The sequence below is a fragment of the Schistocerca serialis genome, chromosome 3 (genome assembly GCF_023864345.2).
Source record: "Schistocerca serialis cubense isolate TAMUIC-IGC-003099 chromosome 3, iqSchSeri2.2, whole genome shotgun sequence".
Classification (NCBI taxonomy): Eukaryota; Metazoa; Arthropoda; class Insecta; order Orthoptera; family Acrididae; genus Schistocerca; species Schistocerca serialis.
In genome coordinates this window covers 535036636-535060499 of record NC_064640.1, presented here as the reverse complement: position 1 = coordinate 535060499, position 23864 = coordinate 535036636, and the positions used below count along the sequence as shown (strand labels likewise).

Genomic DNA, 23864 nt, shown 5'->3' with positions numbered 1-23864 from the left:
TCTTTCTTCTAAGATAAGTCGTAAGGTCAGTATTGCCTCACGTGTTCCAACATTTCTATGAAATCGAAACTGATCCTCCCCAAGGTCGGCTTCTACCAGTTTTTCCATTCGTTTGTAAAGAATTCCCATTAGTATTTTGCAGCTGTGACTTATTAAGCTGATAGTTCGGTAATTTTCATATCTGTCAACACCTGCTTTCTTTGGGATTGGAATTATTATATTCTTTTTGAAGTCTGAGGGAATTTCGCCTGTCTCATACATCTTGCTCACCAGATGGTAGGGTTTTGTCAGGACTGGCCCTCCCAAGACTGTCAGTAGTTCTAATGGAATGCTGTCTACTCCCGGGGCCTTGTTTCGACTTAGGTCTTTCAGTGCTCTGTCAAACTCTTCACGCAGTATCATATCAACCATTTCATCTTCATCTACATCCTCTTTCGTTTCCATAATATTGTCCTCAAGTACATCGCCCTTGTATAGACCCTCTATATATTCCTCCCACCTTTCTGCTTTCCCTTCTTTGCTTAGAACTGGGTTTCCATCTGAGCTCTTGATATTCATACAAGTGGTTCTCTTTTCTCCAAAGGTCCCTTTAATTTTCCTGTAGGCAGTATCTTATCTTACCCCTCGTGAGATAAGCCTCTACATCCTTACATTTGTCCTCTAGCCATCCCTGCTTAACCATTTTGCACTACCTGTTGATCTCGTTGTTGAGACGTTTGTATTCCTTTTTGCCGGCTTCACTTGCTTCATTTTTGTATTTTGTCCTTTCATCAATTAAATTCAGTATCTCTTCTGTTACCCAAGGATTTCTACTAGCCCTCGTCTTTTTACCTACTTGATCCTCTGCTGCCTTCACTATTTCATTCCTCAAAGCTACCCATTCTTCTTGTACTGTATTTCTTTCCCCCATTCCTGTCAATTGTTCCCTTATGCGCTCCGTGAAACTCTGTACAACTTCTGGTTCTTTCAGTTTATCCAGGTCCCATCTCCTTAAATTCCCACCTTTTTGTTGTTTCTTCCATTTTAATCTACAGTTCATAACCAATAGATTGTGGTCAGAGTCCACATCTGCCCCTGGAAATGTCTTACAGTTTAGAACCTGGTTCCTAAATCTCTGTCTTACCATTATAATCTATCTGAAATCTTCTAGTATCTCCAGGGTTCTTCCATGTATACAAGCTCCTTTCATGATTCTTGAACCGAGTGTTAGCTATGATTAATTTATGCTCTGTGCAAAATTCTACCAGGCGGCTTCCTCTTTCATTTCTTAGCGCCAAACCATATTCACCTACTATGTTTCCTTCTCTTCCTTTCCCTACTGTCGAATTCCAGTCCCCATGACTATTAAATTTTCATCTCCCTTCACTGCCTGAATAATTTCTTTTATCTCATCATACATGTCATCAAGTTCTTCATCATCTGCAGAGCTAGTTGGCATATAAACTTGTACTACTGTAGTAGGCATAGGCTTTCTGTCTATCTTGGCCACAATAATACATTCACTATGCTGTTTTTAGTAGCTTACCCATTCCTATTTTTTTATTCATTATTAAACCTACTCCTGCATTACCCCTTTTTGATTTTGTATTTATAAACCAGTATTCACCTGACCAAAAGTCTTGTTCCTTCTGCCACCGAACTTCACTAATTCCCACTATATCTAACTTTAACATATCCATTTCCCTTTTTAAATATTCTAACCTACCCACCCGATTAAGGGATCTGATATTCCACACTCCAATCCGCAGAACACCAGTTTTCTTTCTGCTGATAATGATGTCCTCCTGAGTAGTCCCCACCCGGAGATCCGAATGGGGGACTATTTTACCTCCGGAATGTTTTACCCAAGAGGACGTCATCATCATTTAGTCATACAGTAAAGCTGCATGCCCTCGGGAAAAATTACGGCTGTAGTTTCCCCTTGCTTTCAGCCGTTCGCAGTACCACAACAGCAAGGCCGTTTTGGTTAGTGTTACTAGGCCAGATCAGTTAATCATCCCGACTGTTGCCCCTGCAACTACTTAAAAGGCTGCTGCCCCTCTTCAGGAACCACACGTTTGTCTGGCCTCTCAACAGATACCCATCCATTGTGGTTGCACCTACGGTAGGGCTATCGATGTCGTTGAGGCACACAAGCCTCCCCATAATGGCAAGATCCATGGTTCATGGGGGTTTGGCAGGGGGGGGGGGGGGGGGACTAAAGCTTAGTGTATGCTAAAAGAGCTACTTTTTTTACAGTACAGAAGAATACTTTTCCAGTAACAGAACAGTGTCTGACTGAGCTGCAACTCAGTGCCAATGAAAACAACAGCAACTCTGGCATTTTACTACATGAACACCCTATTATTGTATGTTATTTTGAAATCTAATTCTTAAATTTATTTTTTAAGGTACTCACATTAACATCATTGTTTTAATTGCAGTATTTTCTTAGTTTTACTGTAATAATATTATTGTAAACTTGACGCTGTCTCTCCAGCCAGGGCTGGTGAATGACACAGACCTGGTAATAAAGGTAATCATTACATCACCACTTATGGACCTGTTGGTATCAGAGGAATCAATGTACTGGACATAATCAGTATCTTGAGATTTGGTAATGCTCTCTTCCGGTATTTAGCATTTGACCTAAGGCTTTACTTCGTTGAATATATGTTTTCTCAGCAACTGTTTTGACCTTCTACCTTTTTCTGCATTATCTCACTACTGTTTAACTGGATGTATTGGTAAGGACAGTTGATTTTCTTTCAGTTTTACCTCTTGATGGTTTCCTTGCACCAGTCTTAGCATATGGACAAACCTGTGCAGAATCTGTAATTTCTGGCTGCTGATTTTGCCTGATTTGCAATATTCTCCACATTTCCATCTCCCACTCTTTGCCAGTGAGTCATCAGCTGTTTATTGCTGAATTGGTGGAGGTCTGTCCAATTTATTTGATGAAAACAAATCCAGGTAAGTAAATATGTATAAATTGAAAGGTTTAATATTGCTAACACTAAAGCTTTTCAAGATGTTTCCAACAATAAAAGCCAAAGGTTATACTAACCCTACAAGGCTGCAATGTCTTATACGGTAATCCAGGGTGCACTAGCAGGTTTGTCTACGAAGTTATTCACTATATTCATGGTGTTAAATGAACCAATCCATCTAACCCAACATTTTATTGACCCAGTTAACCTCACCTTTATCTTACCAAAAATCTTCAAAATAGTGTGAAAATGGCTTCATGCACAGCTTACATTTCATGGTGTATCAAAAAGCAATAAACAGTTAATTTTGCTGAGAAACAGAATTGTGTATTCTTGCTGATTAAAATTTTAGGAGAACTATTAGATGGTAAGAAACAATTTCGCATTTTTGTATGCATCTCTAAGTTCAAATGGTATTCCCAGTCAGACGGTACTTCCAGCCTAAGGAAATGACTTTATGGTACGAAAAAATAAATTTCCCTCTTAAATTGTCAATTAATGTGATGGTCCAGTTAACCTGAGGTTCAGGTAACCGCAATCTCCCCTACCATTTTCAGCATTTTAATAGTTCTGATAAGTGGCACTATAAGTCACTATACAAAGGATAGGTCATTAAATGACACATAAGTTTCCACCAAAGAAATCCTGATGTAGGCTACACAGTTGACATTTAATGGATCCCTCATAAAAGCACTCTGCCTTCAGGCCACGAGTGGCCTACCGGGATCATCTGACCGCCGTGTCATCACCAGTGGAGCAGGGGTGTAGGGCCAGCACACCACTTTCCCGGTCATAAGACGGTATTCTTGACCGAAGCCGCTACTGTTCGGTCGAGTAGCTCCTCAATGGGCATCACGAGGCTGAGTGCCCCCCAAAAATGGCAACAGCACATGGCGACCTGGATGGTCACCCATCCAAGTGCCGGCCACGCCCAACAGCGCTTAACTTTGGTGATCGCATGGGAACCGGTGCATCTACTGCGGCAAGGTCGTTGCCTAATGGATCCCTCATAGACATTATAATTACAATAATTTAACACTTGTATGTCGAAAACTTATTGGATGTAAATAGGGTTTTTTACAGTCTATGTTTCACTTTAAGAGAGGTAACAAGCAAAACAATGTAAATGCATAAAATAAAAACTCCTGATATTAATACAAAGTATTTGTTTAATTTGTATAATAAATGAGTTTTTTTCTCAAATCCAGTGAATTAATTATATTGCAGTACTGATACTGTTTTTCCAACAAGTTCAGAATCATTGTAAAATATCTTTGATTTCTCCTAGCAGTAAGATTAAACTTTAACATTCATCATAGTAGTATTTATTAGAATGAGCTACTTCAGCTAAAGAAGTACCAGTACTGGTACGTGAGAATCAATGCTGTAGTAATAACATAACTACATAACTTTCCATGCTCCATGTGATATAAAACTGAGGAAATACAATAAGCATGTTATGCATCAAGGGTAAAAGAAGAGTAACGAATAGAATAGTACACAGAAGGAAAGACAAGTGTACAGCAAGGCTTCTTTGTCTCTACAGGAGTTGCTTCTCTCCACCTTTTGAAAAAAGATTCAGTCCTGCCTAGCACGTATTCTAATAAACATTTCCGAATGTTTTATGTTCTGTCCTGCAGTTAACAGTTTCCATTATCCCATATAATGGAATTATTTTGTCACTCGCTATCATGGATATTTTCCATTAACGACATCTTTACTACTGTACTTCTTAGATAATTTTTGCCAGGATAAAGTGTTATTTTGCCAATGGAAAACTACAGAAACTGAAGACAAATAACATGCATTTATGTGTAGAAATTCGTTATTGTCTAATCATACAGAGTCGTAATCAACACATCATTTATGGCTATAGAATCGAAAGCATCGGTGAAGTTTATTTTCTGATAAAATGAGGCAACTTCGTACCACTGAGAAAGTGGATCAAAGTGGCTCCCCAGTGTTTTCATTACTTTGTTTTAGACCTAATTCATTTTGGGATGGATCGTGTTATGCTGGAAATGAGTAATGCTAGGAGATTATGTCACTTCGTGTAAATGGAAGATAGGGCATGTGAAAGAATGCCTGAAATCCATGAGAAATGGTACTTGCTGGAAATGTCACAAAATGCTTCTAAAGCAGTGCCAGGTACTAGTAAACAACCGAAGAAGAGAAAAATCTAAACAGTGTTTGATTATTGTAGCGAGGGATGACCTACTAAGAGAACAAATTCTTGGTGGAAGTTCGGAAGAAGACTGGGAAACACACAGAAGAAATCAAATGGAAGTGAATAGAGAATGAAGTGCCACTATCAAAACCATAGAAAAAACTAACACCAATCAGCAAGCAGACTCGTGTGTTTGTAGGTATACGGTATGAAAATGAATATTATCGTCATGTTATAGGAAGTTTTAGCAAAGATGGTGCAACCATAAATATCATGACGCCATCTTTTCATAATTAGAAATTACCTGTAAATAAAGATATACTTTTTCACATATAGGAGAATTTAATTGCAGGTATAAACCTTTCAAAATGTTTAAATGAAAGCGGTATGGTGATGAATTTATGCAAAATGTTTTCCGGGTGTAGTTACTGACAGTTTGACATACCAGCATACCTAATGAAACACTGGCCTCTTGTTTGGTAGCAAAACAACATTAAATTCCGTTTACATTAGTTACCACTTTTAAATATTGAATGAAAAAGTTGCACTACACTGCTTTTTTATTATGTTTTCCTTTTCATAAGAAAAACTACACCACCAATGATTGATTGATTGATTTATTTATCTGTAGAACAATATACATTCATGGTTGTCGTCAATGGTGGTTTACTATGGTCCTATAAGGTAGAAAAATGAATTTTAAAAGGCGTAATGTTGCCCCAAGCTATTATACAATCGTACAATAATGTTTATAATAAGCAGAGCAAAGAAACCCAACGCAGGGACTATTTTACTCCAACTTTTAAAACGTTATAAAATTTCAAAAGCTAATCTTGGACGTCTTTCTATTTGGATGTCTTTCTATGCTACTAGATGGTGTTTACATTGCTCTAGAATAAACTTTCCTCAGTTTCAAAGGCTATTTTACAAAACTACTATATATTATATGAACTTGTTTGAAGAACCGTTCAAAAGTGGAGCAAAGTGATTCCACTTTACGGTAGTGAATAAAAGAACTGAAGTGAAATATATTCTGGAAAGAATATACAGCAGGCAAAGTAGGTGGAGGAAAAGAATTATTATTATTACGTGTAGACGCTGATCGTCATTACACATAAATGTTTTTCTTTCATTTCAGTTGTTGTTGATTCTTTACATTGTGACTGCTACAATTTTCAAAATGACTTCTATTCATGAAATTTTGTTTTTACCCCTACCAGCAGTATTCATTTCTCTATCAGTTTATAGACATTTATATTTGTAAATTCCTCACAAATTTGTACACTTTGTGCACCATATCGATTACTTTATGGTACGTAAAAGAAATAGTCCAATGAAGGGTCACTAAAGGAACTCCTATAAACTTAAAAGGCAGCCATGACAGTGTCATTTCCTTCGCTAAAGAAGTCTTCAGACTACCCCTGTTCTTCTCAACATTTCTTTAAATGTTTATGTACTCAAGCAGAACCATTGCCTTATGATGTACTTTAATTTACAGGTGTAACGGAATTGTATTTTCTGTATTACTTTTTTGAGAAATCGAAAAACTGGAGTTTCTATTTCTGCAATGGCTCTGACATCTTGAGAGGCTCAGTATAAACAACCATACTGCACATCAAAAACGTTAACTTTACATAATTTGAATTTTCAGTACTGCACAAGTATGCAGTACAATTCAATGAAATTACAACAAATGTGGAACAAAGAGCAGATGGATTCTCTCAGATTTTCGATACCAATATAGGGGTAAAGTTACCATAATTTCCGTGCCTTCGACCTAAACTAAAATTTTTAGCGATAATAATGACAGGAATTAGGTTGTAGAATAGGTTATGAGAAATTGCGAAGAAAAATTAAAAAAAAAATCATTCATAGCTTTGAATTTTTGCAGTAACATGTGTCACTGAAAGTAGTGTACTTACATAATTTCTCAGCGATAAATTTAGGCCTTTCTTTTTGGATTACAACTCTAAGTGACCAATGCTTCGTAACTTGTTGATTTCAGTCTGTACCTGGAAATATTTAGATTGCATGTACCGTTATTTGGGGATAGTTACAAAAAAAATAGATAAATAAATAAATAAATTCTGAAAACTTGTTTCCCAGTGGCTTTACAAAACTTTGCATTAGCATTGTGGTGTTTCATTAATAGTACTGCTTAACTAAATAAGTTTCATATAATACTGCATGAACAGAAAATACTTACGAATTACTTACGTCAATCGTAATACTAAATTATAGTGATAAAAACTGTGTAGACATATACCAGCGATTATTTTTCTCATGTAAGTACAAGACTGATTAAATGCCGATTGCACTGAAGCGCGAGCAATAGCGGCAACAGCGTCCACAAATAGCGCCAGATTGATCCCCTTCCAGAGAAATTATTGTTTAACGTCGCAGCCAACGAGTTAACATTTTAACTCGTTGGCTGTAGCATTTTGTCTCTGTCAGTCAGGTTGCCAACTCGTACGATAATTTTGCGAACGTACGATTAGTTGAACGCCTGTACGATGTATAATACTACATTGAAAGATACCAGCAAAACACACAATTCCGTTGTCTTGCTTGTCACAGGGAAATGACATGAATATAAATAATTCCCAGAGATAATATATAAACCGTGCTCTGCAATAACAGAGTCAATCAGACCTAAGGCAGAAATAACTACTGTCACTTGCTGTCGTGTTGGGCTTTTCGCTAGTGTATTCACACTTTCAGTCCAATTACTAATCGTGAGCTCCTGTACAGGTATTACAGTAGGAAATTAGGACTGAACTATTGTTTAACAAAATGCGTGATTCCATAAGTGAGGAAACGGGCAAGAGAAAAAGCTGTGCATATCCAGAAAAAAAGGACAAAAGCTCAACAATACCGCTACACAAAAAACAGAAGTATGGAAAAGAACGGAATTCCGTTGTTGGCTCTGATCCGATAATACGATGTTATTTATGCGCTGTGTGTGTTGTGGGGCTCTCTTTTTATAGCAGAACTATTGGCGGTGAAATGGCATGCAAAAGGTGCTGAACACTAAATACTTATGAAGGGTCTTGGGTTTGGACAAATTCAGAGAACCTTGTTTCGGTACAGCAATACAACAACTATTGACTGCAGGAAAGAAAAAGAGAGAGTGGCTGAAATACGGCAATGTCCTGTTTACGCCAAATGTCAGTACAGAAGCAGGGATTAGCGATCATGATGTCATTATAGCAACTATGATTACGAAAGTTAATAAATAAGTCAATCAGGATAGGAGAGTGTTTCTGCTAGTAGAGCAGATAAGCTGTTATTAGCATCTCACTTGCATGGTGAATTAGCATAACTTAGTTCCAGTACGATGGATGTAGAGGGATTATGGGCGAAGTTTAAGCAGACTGTAAACAGTGGTGTAGATAGTTATGTCCTAGTAAATGGATAAGGCATAGAAAAGACCCACCACGGTTTAATAACGAAATTCGGAGGATGCTGAGGAAGTGGAGGCTGTTGCACTCTCGGTTCAAAAGGGAAAATACAAATGACGACAAGCGAGAGTTAGTACAGGTTCGTGCATCTGAGAAAAGATCTATGCGCGAAACATACAACAACAACCAGCGTCACACCTTAGCAAAATATCTGGCAGGGAACCCGAAAAAACTCTGATCTTATGTAAAATTGGCAACCGGGTATAAGGCTTCCATTCAGTTCCTTGTTGACCGGTCTCGTGTGGCAGCTGCAGATAGCAAAACGAAAGCCGAAGTTTTGAATTTCATGTTCAAGAAATCGTTCACACAAGAGAATCGCACAAACATAGCGCCATCTGACCGTCGGACAGACAACCGTATGGACGACATAGTAATAAGCATCCCTGGCATAGAGGAACAACTGAAAGATTTGAAAGCAAATAAAGCACCAGGTCCGGATGGAATTCCAGTTTGATTTTATAAAGAGTACTCTTCCGTATTAGCCCCTTACCTAGCTTGGATTTATCGTGAATCTGTCGGCCAACACAAAGTCCAAAGTGATTGGAAAAAAGCGTTGGTGACTGCAGTATATAAGAAGGGTAAAAGAACGGACCCACAAAATTACAGACCAATATCTCTGACTTCTGTTTGCTGCAGAATCCTTGAAGATATTGTCCGTTGCAATATAATACACTTTCTTGAGACTAAGAAGTTTATGAGCACGAATTAGCCTGATTTTGGAAAGCATCACTAGTACGAAACTCAGCTTGCCCTTTTCTCACATGATATACTGTGAACTATAGGTGAGGGGCAACAGGCAGAAGCTATATTTCTATATTCCCGGAAGGCGTTTGATATGGTGCCCCATTGCAGGCTGTTAACGAAGTTACGAGCATGTGGAATAAGTTCAGAGATATGTGAGTGGCACGGATACTTCTTAAATTATAGAACATAGTATGTTGTCCTCGATGGCTGATGTTCATAGAATGAAGGGTATCGTCAATAGCGCCCCAGAGAAATGTTATACATACATAAATGATTTGGGGAAAAGAATAGGCAGCATTCTGCGGTTGTTTGCTGATGATGGCATGGTGTACAGTAAGGTGTCGAAGTTGTGCCATTGTAGTAAGATACAAGACGACTTAGACAAAATTTCTGGATGGTGTGGTGAATGGCAGCTAGCCCTCGACGTGGAAAAATATAAGTTAATGCAGACGAGTAGGAAGATATAACCTGTGATGTTCGAATACAGTATTAATAGTGTCCTGTTCGACGAACTGAAGTAGTTTAAATATTTCGTCATAACGTTGCAAAGTGATAGGAGATGGAATGAGCGTGTGAGAACTGTGGTAGGGAAGGCGAATGGTCGACTTCAGTTTATTGGGAACATTTTAAGAGAGAGTGGTTCACCCGTAAAGGAGACCACATATAGGATACTGGTGCGACCTGTTCTTGAGTACTGCTTGAGTGTTTGGGATATGTACCAGGTCCAATTGAAGGAAGCAGTTCAGAGATGGGCTGCTCAATTTGTTACCAGTAGATTCGAACAACATATAATTGGTAACGGAAATGCTTGGGAACCCAAATGGGAATCCCTGGAGGGAAGGTGACATTCTTTCCAAGAAACAATTTTGAGAAAATTTAGAGAGCTGGCATTTGAAGCTGACTGCCGATCGACTCTACTGCCACCAACATACATTGCATTTAAGGACCATGAAGATAAGAAACGAGAAATTAGGGCTCATACGGAGGCATGTAAATAGCCCTTTTTCCCTTGCTCTACTTGTGAGTGGAACCGGACACGAAATGACTAGTAATAGTACAGAGTACCCTCCACCATCCACCGTACGGCGGCTTGCAGAATATCTATATAGATGTAGATGTAATGTTGCTCTAGTCTAAGACTTGAATCTAAACTAGATGCCCTCTGCGAGACCAATTATAGTGACCCAGAAATTGCTAAGTCATTTAACTTAGGTCGAACTAAAGCTACATAATTATTGTGAAAAATGTGATTGGTAAGTTTGACACAGAGGAGTTGGCAGATATTTTGAACGAAGTGAATTTTAGCATCATAGCTGACGAGTCTGCTGATATGTAGTAGCAAATACAAAAAAAAAAAGTTGAAGCAAAGTTTTTGAAGTTTGCACAGGGTCCAGTCAAAAACTGAATAGAGATCAAGCATGGAAACAAGAAGCAGGTGTACTGAACTGTGAAAAAATAACAAAATTGGAACAGTGAACGGTCCAAGCTTAACAAGTACAATGTCGAGCACACAAATGGAGCCACGGTGTTGTGGTTAAGTGGTCACAGTGTAGGAGTGTCAAGCAAATGAGAAGTGTTCGATACTCTTTTATGCCAATTTTTTAAAATTATTTTTTTCATAAAAATATCAACTATCAGTCCTGTCACTGAAATGTGTGTTCTCTTTCTGTAGTCTTGGTAACTGTCATACTATACGTTGATTATAGAATATGAGTCACATGGTAAGAATACATTACTTGGAAAGTAAATGTGGTGAATAGTGAGAGCAGGCGAGATACCACATAGACACCACACAGAAATGAAAACAACAAGTAAACGGCTGTGAACAATGTTACAAAAAGGAATACAGGAGTCAGAACTTCCAAAACGGAATGCAACTTCAAAAACGTTAGAAACATATGTTTTGACAGAATACAGGGAAAACTTCATCATTGTGAAGCTGTTGCATTCATGTTTTACAGCTTATGTCACAAACTATTATGTTTCATCATTTCTTTGGGAGTGATCACATTCACATTCATACAAACTCCTAAATTGGGCAAGGCAGCATATGCCACTCACCAACCAGGTGTACAAACTAGGTGTGTCGATAAGAGATTTCTGTCATGTGACACACATACTGTCACTAATGCCGTGCATAACACACCAGACATGTTTTCTGGTGGAGTATTCAGTTGACTTTTTGTCTTGTCATCAAATGTTCCCGGTTCCCATTCGGAAGCCCTTCCTTTCCACTGCTGATAGAGTAGTTGCATAGAATCAGCTTTCATTATAGGTCTCTTCCTTACACCTCACTGTTGCAAACGGACATTATACCATGACACAGACATAAATCTGAATACAACGAACACATACATCAACTATCAGGAAGACAGTTCACAATTTTGTGAAGAAGTAATGCACAATGTAGCTTTGAACACAAACCCATCCGCTATGTAATCCGACTCCATTGCCACTTAACCCCGACGCCGTGGCATTCCAGTAGTAGTGGGACAAAGTTCATTTCAGTCAATTTTGTTAGTGCACATTGCCTACACCAAAAGCATGTATGCACTCAGGGGCAGACCTATTGTTCAACTTAGATTGACAGGTACTTAACTTATAGTTTTCCATTGATTGACAGATACTTAACGCATTGTTTTCCTTTGATTGACAGGTACTTAACCTATTGTTCTCCTTTGACTGGCAGGTCCTTAACCTATTATTCTGCTAAGAGGATCCTACCTTTTTATTGACAGGCACTTAACCTATTGTTCCCCCATGAATCGCAAACCCACCCCCTCCCTCTCGCTGCTACATGTACACATTCAGGTCTGAGTTATTGGAGAACCCCTCTCACTCTTATCACTTTTATTGACTACTTAATTAAACGGATCAATTATTTAATCTTTCCTCCTCTGGTAAACCCCACTCCCACCCTCCCTCCCGGAAACAGGCGCGAAAAAAAATTCAAATGATTGGTCATTTTGAGGGAATTCGATTGTTCTGTATCGAAGATTGTTTAAACTATTTAGAAAATGTGTCAAATATTGTTTATTTAAACAATTTTAATGGATTAAAGGCAGTGTATGAAATACATGGAAATCAGTGGAGAGGAAGGAGCTCATAACAGGAAATTCAAGGGTATATTTTTTATTTATACAAAATTCAATTTTTGGGGTGGGATTTCACTTGCTCATCATTCTCTGCTGTTTGGAAACATGTACGTCTTGTAAGAAGTAATTACACAGGGCAAACATATTGCATACTGGTAACCTAATGTTCAGCACTGTACTCTGGATGTCTTAACCTAATACTGCAGAACAAAAGCAAACTGGTGCTTTTTCATTCATTTTTTTACATCTTTGGCCGTTTGTCAGCACTTAACGTATTGTTCGGTTAAGTGGTTTTCCATGTCACCCCCATTTCCTTAAAATATTGTACCTCGTTTGATACCAAGTTAAGCAATTAGTTATGTCCTCCCACCATTTTTTGGTACACTTTTCGAATTTCGCATGCTTGTGAACGACATTTCTGGGGCATTCTTCATTGTCAGCCAGCCCCTTAAACTATTGCACTGCATTTAACATAAAAATTATGCAAAGTAATGAATTGTTCTGCACTTAATCTCCTATTCTGCTCCATGTCACCCACTCAAGCACACCCTCCCCTTAACTGTTGTACAGCTAGCACCACGTTGCTATAAAAAAATTATGCAAATTAATTAAATCGATATTCTTCACATGTATGGGATAGTTTTTCTTAATTTTCAGCATCCTATTGGTTGGTGAAATCGATGGAATATAGTTTACACAAAAGATCGCAAGGGAAAAACACATCTAACCACCCAACACCGATGCCGGAGTCTGGGTGCACCAGCAGTGCCTGCGAAGTGTGGATGCAGTCGTCAGATGCCAAGCAATGCAATGGTGTTGGTTCGGGTCCCACAAGGATGAGGCAGCGGCATCTCTTTCATACTTGACACCTGTGAAACTCCTGTCGAAATACGTGTTCAACTAGTTACCAGTGCTAGCACGATGATGTGTAGCTGCAGTGTGGGCTCTGCACAGAGAGAGATGTTCCAATGTTTCCCAGAATAGCAGAGGATTCTTTGTTCCTAGTGATCCTAACGGGGCAGCCTGTTCATCACTGAATTTACCTGCCAAACTGCTGCTGCTACCAGTGAGGGATCACTGTCCGCCATTTTTTCTGTAGACGAGACTTCCAGTATTAAAATTATTTTGTGCAGATCGCTACATTGCACTGACAGTTAAATCCTGCAAAAGTTGTCTACAGTTCATCAAATAAATATGCGACTTACAAGAAAATTGGGAACCAGGAACTATTTACCATTGTAACTACAATTAAATATTAAGATTACTGCTGCAGTCTGACACTGATCGATGTACAGGTAATGTCTCCCCTTGACAGCTGTGGTTCTGGAACAAATCTCAGTATCTATAATGCACATAATTTTCCACATAAAAATCTCTCTCATACCCTTGCGGTAATCAATGCGTTGAATCTATACATTCGTCACGATAGGACACACATTCATTTTCTCTGGTCATGCCACAATATAAGCCACAGCAACATTACACTGCAAAATATAAACTTTTTACACAAACAGTGCAGTCATCTTTTACATCTTTACAGTGCCCGAAAAAATTATGATACGCCTACACTCACACTGGCTATATGTCTCGATTCTCCTCAGTCCTAGGAAATTATCTGACAAAGTCTTCGAATCAGCGCTTCTGGAAGGTGCTGCATCCTGCCAAGATTCTCTCAAACAAGTGCTATAAACGACAGGCGTCCTGCACTATGTGATAATGAATACCGCATCTGTGGATGTAATGCTCGGAAAGACACCACAATTTGCATGTTGGTGTACTGTAATCAACATCACTATCGATAAAACAACAAGGAAAATGCGAGGGTACACTTAGGGGTGTCCATGAGGGGACGTATTGTTACAGCCATATTGTCCATCCTGTTTGTACACTATAGCAGGTCGAATAGAACACTTGCATTGCTGTATTGTGCAGCTGTTTCCGAATTGCATCTGTCACCGCTTACTTTCGCATATACTCCTGAGTGCGTTGAAATCACAATTAACAATGTCCAATCTATCCTCTCATTACGAATAGACATACATATTTTGTTTCTTGTTTTTATGTGAATAGTAGTTTGATTACTTCCCACAAATGTATGTCAGAACATAAGCCACGATACCTTTAAATTCAAGCAGCAGATTGTGCACCACCAATTAAATGTTGCAAAGTGGCCCACGGATCATCAAATAGGGAAAGACTCTTACTGAATTACTCTGCTCTGCGACTGAGGACAGGTGCTTGAATATTGGAGTGTGAAACCAATCTCCAACCCAGCAATGTATCACCACGTACTGTGATAATGTAGTAACCATACAATTTCTATCCTGCGCCATGTACACTAGCTATTCATATCTCTAGTGCTATGCATTCAGTAGAAATGATGTCTATGATTTGGAATCAAGTCTTTCTATTCAACCACATACCTGCATTGGATCCTATGGAGAAGTCCTTTAATGATTACAGCCACTAGTGAATCATATTTCTGGCACTCTCATATCTCGAAACGAGCCACCTTTCTCGAACATATCTGCTACAGTAAAATTCCAACATGGTTTTAGGTAGCCCCTATGCATCTTGAAACTACCCCTCAGATTCTATGCTACAGACCCTGTAGCTGCGGGCATGTGATTGTTCCAATGCAAGTCGGAACTGAGTACAAGTTGGAGAAAGGTATATCTACCACCTTTTACAACCCGTAGGCCAAGTTGAGTTACTGTGACAAAACTGTGGTTTTACCATTGAACAGAAACGAAGCATGCTGCTGCAACACGAGATAGTATAAAATACAGAACGGGAACTGGGGAAAGGACGTGGATTTTGCTACTGCATTGTGGTGCTTCTCTAAACAACATGCAGGTACTACATCAGAGATCCATGTCCCTTAGGGCCCATTCACACCTATCACCCCAACATTCTATCATTGTTATTCTGTTCCATCCACCAGAGAAAAATTACGAACTATAAAAACTAACTTCATCCGATAGAGAACTCGATAAGAATTTGACCGCATCTCTCTCCTCCCATAGATCGAAAACAAATGCCGTATGCATGTTTGCATCGAGCACTTATGACGATCCTATTGAAAATACAGGTATTGATCCACTGCACAGACCAATTTAAAGTTTCATCACCTGTATTGTAGGAGGATGACCGCATCCAACAGACTATACTGTAAGCCGCAAGAGACACTTTCTGTGACCCTGTGTCGTAGTTTGAAACATTGTTTTCTTCTACCATAACATGCTGTGTACACTGCCATGCATTTTGTTTTTCCGCCACGGCTTAAGAGGTCTGCGTCAGGTTCTAAACTGACATTAACAAGTTCTGATCCATTGCCTCTAGCAGAAAACTAGATGTTGCATGGTGTAAATCATGTTGTTACTGTGGCTAAAATAATGCGCCACACACACACAGGATGATTTTAATTATAAGACAGTTACAACGTAAGGAAACTGGAAGAGTTTGTCATCGTTGTGGAGAGTTTCCAAATTGCTGTCCGACAGTGACTGACGACTTCTACATTGAAACTCATCAGTCACAGTGACGGAATAGCTGATGGCTCTGCATTTCGTTTCGACTGATTCTTCACATTGCAGTAATGTACGTGATTGCTATCCATCCCCAGAAGTTGTAATCCCTCCACAAAAACACTTTCTCCAACTCAAAGAAGCAATGTCAGTCAATCATTATGTGGTAAACAACAGCATATCAGTGGACGGATGGGGTGGTAAAGACACCACTGATGTACTCTAATAATAAGCATCACAGTTGATAGTGGAAACAATTTTAGCAGTTTTACTGTAATTTCAACACTGAGCAATGCTGCAACAGCATGTTTCCCAATTTCAGTATCATAGCTAATCCGCCCCCTCTCTACTTTGCGAGTATCATTGCAAATGTAGATTGATGACTGTGCAGTATGTCCAATGACTGTTAATTGTCGAACGTATACATCATCAAAGTATACCACGCAGCACTTTACGTATTTCTAACGCCTCGAGCATAGTGCTTAATTTACAATCTGTCTCTGTGATGATGGGGTCACAGAGTATTCTCGCAGTCGTAGGGTAACATTAGAGACTGAAAGACCCCCTTACACTGTCATTGACCAACCCACTCTGCAGCACCATTACTGATTTAATTTGCCGGCCTGTGTGGCCGAGCGGTTCTAGGCGCTAGAGTCTGGAACCGCGCGACCTCTACAGTCGCAGGTTCGAATCCTGCCTCGGGCATGGATGTATGTGACGTCCTTAGGTTAGTTGGGTTTAAGTAGTTCTATTTTCTAGGGGACTGATGACCTCAGAAGTTAAGTCCCATAGTGCTCAGAGCCATTTGAACCATTTGATTTAATTTGCAACCGACCAGAAGTAGACTGCTACATTCCATGTCTCGTGAATGAATGGAGGTTGCCGAGTCCTTGCCCATCCAGGTACATAAGATTTCTCCAGATGCACCAATGTCGAGGAGGTTAGCACCCCCTCATCGGTGTATAGTAACAGATTTGAAAGTGTTGTGATGTAATAGCAGACGATTAAGAAGAACAAGAAACGGGAGATTTTTATGCGTGATGGAGATCCAGATGGATGGAGTTCGAAGCATTTTACGTAAATCAACTACGCTATCAACTGTAAAGTATTGTTCTAGAGTCTAGGATCAGTGCCTTGAAAGTACTGGTAAGAGAGAGCATAAACACACGCACTTAAAACAGGCTATAATGTGCGGTTGCTTGAGTTTGCGGCCTATCAGTCCTGTGGAATATATTTCCAGCGTATGACATACATCCTTCTTGCAGGTTTCTCTACGATAAACTATGGTATCGAACCGTAAAACGAGCACAATACTTCCTTAAAACAGTGGCTCAGTGTGATACATGTACAATATAGCTTTCCAGAAATGTATAGCAATCACTGTCCACATCTGATCACAGTTCAGCAATTATACTATGCCCACATCAGTCCTATATAAAATGCTCGTTAGTAACGGAGACTACCTCTTACAAGGAAACAGATAAACGCATACCAGCGGCATCCGACATGTGAAATTACAAGTCATGCAACCTCTAACTATGTAAAGAGCACATCTGTCAAGCAGATGTATACACAGGGGATTGTAGAGTCTCACATACACCTATCACTAACTTAGTAATGAAACTGAAGTATCGATTTTACGCGTAAGATGCGACAGGAGAATGGAGTACATCGCATAAATTATCGTTCATTTAGAGGAATGTGTCACATTTCATCACATGTGAAATGGAAGTCCTCTGATGACCGAGAGGTTTACTGTTAACGATCGCAAATAGACACTGTTCTAAGATCCACACAGAACAACCGGTTGTATACAATTCGAATGCAGGCTATGTCACACATCAGACGTATCCTGACGGAGAATCAGGGAAAAAAATGGTCAAATGACCTGCAGCAACTTCTCCCTCCTTCTCTCCCTCTCTCTAGAATGAATCATCAGTCTACCATTAAATCGTACCTCGTTACAACTCCATCTCAACTGACCAATCCATCCACTCTATGTCATCCTTTAATGCAGAAGCAAGTAAGTTTAGAATCAGATGGTTCTCTGTCTTCCTGAGAAGCGCCAAATACAATAGTCAATTCACGTGTATCACTGTTTCCTCAATAGACACGCAATAGAATACTGGCTCAATGGAAAAAAAGTGACTGTTTCCCTGGTTCCCTTGGCTTCTATTTCGATGTTTTATCGGATACCTCTTGCTGTCACATGCTTGTTCCCTTGTACAAATTGTTCTGCTCCAAACAGAAGACATTCAATTACTTCCTCAATTTCCCTGCATTTCGGTGTAGGCCTATATTTCATCAATATATACGTTATTTTCCGCAATTCTATCGATTTTTTATGTCAGTTCTACCCATGCAATCATGACATAACCTCTCATTCCACGTTCTAAAATTGCTTGTAAATGTAGTACAGCTGTTCACACCTAGCGCAAATGCACTGATTGGAAGGTATAGTATAGCACTGTACTTGATTGTATCCAGTCGCCTCCACCTCGCATATTCCACATTTGCAGAGTGACTGCTCTGTTTTCTGTATATCTGTGTATGTGCATGTGTCGCAGACACCGTTGGTTACCGCATAATGATTGACTGACACCGCTTGTTTGTATTAGAGAAAGAGTTTTGGTGGAGGGACAACACCTTCTTGAGATGGATAGCACTGAAATGGCGATCATGTACATGACTACAATGAGAGGAATCAGTCGAAACGGAATGCAGAACTATCAGCTATTCCCTCACTGTGACAGATGAGTTTCAATGTAGAGGTTGTCAATCACTTTCGGACAGCAGTTGGGAAAGTCTCCAAATGCCGACAAACTCTTCCAGTTTCCTTATATTGTAACTCTCTTTTACTTAAAATCATCCTGTGTCTGGTGTGTTATTTTAGCCGCAGTAGCAACATGACTTCTAGTTTTCTGCAACAGGCAGTAGATCAGAACGTGTTAATGTCAGTTTAGAACCTGTCACAGACCTCAAAGTCATGGTAGTAAAACAAAATGTATGGCAGTGTAGAAATCACGTTACAGCAGAAAAAAACAATGTTCCAAACAGCGACGCAAGGTCACAGGGAGTGTCTCTAGCGACTTCCAGCATAGTCTGTGGGATACGGTCATCCTCCAACAGTACAGGTCATGAAACATAAAACTGGTCTGTGCAGTGGATCGATAGCTGTAAAATTAATTTGATCGTTACATGTGCTCAGTGCCAGCACGTATGTAGTATTTGTTTGTAGTTTTCTGAAGCACCTCAATGCAGTAGCAAAATGCATGTCCTTCCCCCAGTTCCCGTACTGTCTTTCATACTACCTCGTGTTGCAGGAGCCGGCTTCATTTCCGTCGAATGGTCAAAACACAGTTCTGTCGCAGTAACTCAGCTTGGCCTGTTTCTACACGCGTTGTAGAAGGTGGTAGATATATCTTTCTCTAACTTGTTCTCTGCAGGGTCGGTAGCATTGAGTCTGAGGGGTAGTTGCAAAATTCATAGGGGCTACCTAAAACCATGTTGGAATTTAACTGTATCAGATACGTTCGATGAAGGTGGCTCGTTTCTAGATATGAGAGTGCCAGAAATATGATTCACTAGTGGCTGTAATCATTAAAGGACTTCTCCATAATATCCAACGCAGGTATGTTGTTGAATAGAAAGACTTGATTCCAAATCATAGACATCATTTCTACTGAAAGCGTAGCACTAGAGATCTGAAAGGCTAGTGTACATTTCTTACGACCTCAATCATCACACCATCTACTACTGTTTGCGATCCTTCTCAATCAATCATCGTCTATAACTCAGTGGATACATCGCAGAACCTATGATGTGGCATCAAGATAGAATACGTTACAAATACTGCAGAAATATGTAGTGGAGGCGGTGTGAAGGAGTTGCAGATAGCTGGTTCATACCACACTCCTTAGCCGATCACTTTCAAAATTCGGTAATTTTATTACAAGGGTGCACCATCTGTGACACATAACCACACTGCAGCTCTGATAATATACACTCTGGCAATCACTTTTTATACTGAGTGTCTTGGTATTGGTCTGGAAAAACCACGTCATTTGTAGGTAATGTCATATGTGGATTTATAAAGCCGGTATAGCTTTTAACATGGATAATTGTGTGCAGCTGTAGAACCGAGACTGCTTGTGATGGTAATATGATTGTGTTTTATTTAACACACAGCGGTCTGTAAGACAATCATGCCACTCTTCCCAAGACACTGTGGTAGCACTAGGAAGAAAAGCTTTTGAGACATGTCCACTCATCATTGATTTTAGGCCAGTATTATTTTGTATTGCCTGCAATCAGTTACTGATGAAGTATTATCAACATGTGCAAAGGAAATGACTATGCCCAGTTGTAAGGATGGTATGGATTTGACATGGAGTACTGTGATAGCAAAGGGAAGAGTATGTCAAGTCATAAGAACGGTACTGATATTACTATTTCCAGAGTCACAGCCGTCAACAGGGTGTATTTTCGATACTACACTCATTGCCGAATATCATTCAACTGAGACCGCAATCATAACATTCAGTTGTAAGTACGAGGATAAAGTGTATATAAGACCGTTTTTTTTTCCTATGATGATTCTGTCTGTTTGTGCTTGGCATGCGGCTCCCGGTGACCTGTGGTGGGAATGATTCACGTTTCCCATTAACAGTAAGAGCCATCCAAATGGAGAGGCCTGTTGCAGTGTTGGAATGTTGCTGACTTTACCGTGTTGACCTCTAGGCGTTGTCCTCTAGATGGACCAATAGCGAACTAATATTTAGTATGTGTTGGATAGCTTTCGTGATCGTGTGGAAATTTGAGAAGATTCCACATGGACATGTGTTTGTGCTGCACCGTTATTTCCTCCCTTGTAAATTGTTCGGTTGACTGCTCCTGCACATTTCGCGCCTTTATTTAGTTGAGGGAACATCGATTGTGGTGTGTGCATCTAGCAGGTGAAAGAGAGGTGGAAGACATGTTTGCTGGTTTTCTAGACATGAGAAACACCTTAGTTGACTTTTAAAATTATAAATATGATTTGTAATCTGTTGCATCACGAACATCGGTTTTCGTGAGTGGAAATATCAGTTTCTTCCATTTTTTTCGAATTCTCACCTAAAGGTCTTCACAGATGAGATACGTCTCTAGTTACTCAGTGGTTAACAGCATGCTCCACCTTGCTAAGGTTTCGGTTTTGTAGAGAAATAGTTTCCAGTCTATGTTTTCGGAATAATGTTGTGCGAGTGATTGTTAGGATGCTGCTGCATGCTTGATATTGAGAAGTAATGAGAAAATGCTATAATATTCTAGAAAACCATGCAAAATTACATATGTTCTTCTAATCCCAGAGTCTGCAGATGTGTATGGCGCAGGATAGAATTTGTATGTTTACTACATCAACACGGTACACAGCGATATATTTCTGGGTTGGAGATCAGTTTCACGCTCTAATATTCAACACCTGTCATTAGTAGCGGAGCAGTGTCGCTCAGTAAGAGTCTTTCTGTATTGGACGATCTGTGGGCCACTTTGCAACGATTAATTGTTGGTGCACATGCTGCTGCTTGAATGTAAAGATATCGTGGCTTATGTTCCGACATATGTTTGTGGAAAGTAATTAAACTGCTATTCACGTAAAAACAAAAAAAAAAAAAAAAAAAAAAAAAAAAAACGTATGTCTGGTTGTAATAGAAGGATAGATTGGACATGGTGAACTGTGATTTCAATGCACTGAGGAGTATGCAAAAGTAAGTGGTGACAGATGCATTCTGTAAACAGCTGCCCAATATAGCAATTCAAGTGTTCAATTGGACCTGCCATAGTGCAAAAATAGGATGGGCAATATGGATGTAACAATACGTAAACTCATGGGCACCCCTCATCCTTTTTCCTTGTTGTTTTATCGAAAGTGATGTTGATTACAGTACACCAACATGCATTCGTCATGTCTTTCTGAGCATGATGTCTGCGGGTGCGGTATTCATTATCACATAGTGCTGGACACCTGTCGTTCATAGCACTTGTTTGAGAGAATCTCGGCAGGATGCAGCACCTTCCAGAAGCGCTGATTTGAAGACTTTGTCAGGTAATTTCCAAGGACTGAGGAGAATCGAGACATATAACTGGTGTGAGTGTAGGCATAATTTTTTTGGACGCTGTAGAGATGTAAAAGATGACTGTTCTGTTTGTGTGAAAAGTTTATATATTGCAGTGTAATGTTACTGTGGCTTATATTGTGGCATGACCAGAGAAAATGAATGTGTGTCCTACCGTGAGGGATGTATAGATTCAGCGCGTTGATAACTGCAAGGGTATGAGAGAGATTTTTACATGGAAAATTATGTGCGCTATAGATATGGAGATTTGTTCCAGAACCACAGCTGTCAAGAGGAGACATTACCTGTACATCGATCAGTGTCAGAATGCAGCAGCGATCTTAATATTTAATTGTAGTTACACTGGTAAATATGTTCCTGGTTCCCAATATTCTTGTGAGTCTCATATTTATTTGATGAACTGTAGACAACTTTTGCAGGATTTAACTGTCAGTGCAATGTAGCGGTCTGTACAAAATAGTTTTACCGCTGGAAGTCTCGTCTGCAGAAAACAATGGCGGACGGTGCTCCCATATTGGCAGCAGCAGCAGTTTGGCAGGTAAATTCAGTGATGAACAGGCTGTCCCGTTAGGATCGCTAGGAACAATGTATCCTGTGCTATTCTGGGAAACATTGGAACATCTCTCTCTGTGCAGAGCCCACACTGCAGCTACGAATCATCATGGCAGCAATGGTAACTAAGTGAACACGTATTTCGCAGGAGTTTCTCAGGTGTCAAGTACGAAAGAGATGCCGCTGCCTCATCCTTGCGGGACTCGAACTGACAGCTGATGACCGCATCCATACTTTGCGAGCACTGCTGGTGCACCTGGACTCCGGCGACGGTGTCTGGTGGTGGGATGTGTTTTTTGCTAGCGATCTTTGGTTTAAACTATATTCCATCGATTTCACCAACCAATAGGATGCTGTGAATTTAGAAAAACTACCCCATACATGTGAAGAATATCGATTTAATTAATTTGCATAATTTTTTTATAGCAACGTGATGCTAGCTGTACAACAGTTAAGGGGAGGGTTTGCTTGAGTGGCTGACATGGATCAGAATAGCAGGTTAAGTGCAGAACAACAGGTGAACTTCCATAATTTTTATGTTAAATGCAGCACAATAGTTTAAGAGGGTGGCTGACAAAGAAGAATGACACAGAAATGTCGTTTGCAAGCATGTGAAATTCGGAAAGTCTACCAGAAAATGGTAGGAGGACATAACTAATTGCTTAATTTGGTATCAAACGTGGTACAATAGTTTAAGGAAATGGGGGTGACATGGAAAACCACTTAACAGAACAATACGTTAAGTGCTGACAAAGGGCCGAACATTAAAATAATGAATGAAAAAGCACTTGTTTGCTCTTGTTCTACAGTACTAGGTTAAGACATCCAGAGTACAGTGCTGAACATTAGGTTATGCAACATGTTTGCCCCATGTAATCACTTCTTACAAGACCTACATGTTTCCAAACAGCAGAGAATGATGAGCAAGAGAAATCCAACCCCACAAACTGATTTTTTTTTTAATAAATAAACAGTACACCCTTGAATTTCCTGTTATGAGATCCTTCCTCTCCACTAGTTTCCATATATATGCCATACACTCCCTTGAATCCATTAAAACTTTTTAAATAAACAATATTCGACACATTGTTTAAATTTTTTAAACAATATTCCATACGCAGCAATCAATTTCCCTCAAAATGAATGACCAGCTGAGTCTTTTTTTCTGCCAATTTCTGTGAGGAAGGTGCGCTTACCAGAGGGGGAGAGGTTAAATAATTGATCAATTTAATT

General features: G+C 39.6%; 1 pseudogene; it reads right to left on the bottom strand.

The window, feature by feature from the left end:
- Positions 1 to 3847: 3847 nt before the first annotated feature.
- LOC126472280 (5S ribosomal RNA) lies at positions 3848 to 3965 on the bottom strand (annotated as a pseudogene).
- Between the last annotated feature and the right edge of the window lie 19899 nt (positions 3966 to 23864).